Source organism: Chlamydotis macqueenii, chromosome 2 (genome assembly GCF_036417535.1).
Source record: "Chlamydotis macqueenii isolate bChlMac1 chromosome 2, bChlMac1.mat, whole genome shotgun sequence".
NCBI classification, from domain to species: domain Eukaryota; kingdom Metazoa; phylum Chordata; class Aves; order Otidiformes; family Otididae; genus Chlamydotis; species Chlamydotis macqueenii.
In genome coordinates, this window is record NC_141557.1 from 133,697,742 (window position 1) to 133,697,986 (window position 245).

The window sequence follows — 245 nt, forward strand, 5'->3', positions numbered from 1 at the left end:
CGGCGCGTGGCGGGAGGGGCGGAAGCGGTCACGGGGCGCGGGCGCCACAGGGACCCACAAGGCCTCCATTTCCCGGCAGGCAGTGCGAGCCCGCCCGCGGCCGCAGCACGGCGCGGTGCATTTCGGGTGTTGTAGTTCCTCGGCGTCGCGGTGCCCGCTGGAACTTGTAGTTCTGCGGGGCCTGGGGGTGGCTGAGGGCAGCAGGGGCGCGCCTGGAGGGCTGTTGGGCCTCCGGGCAGTCGCGC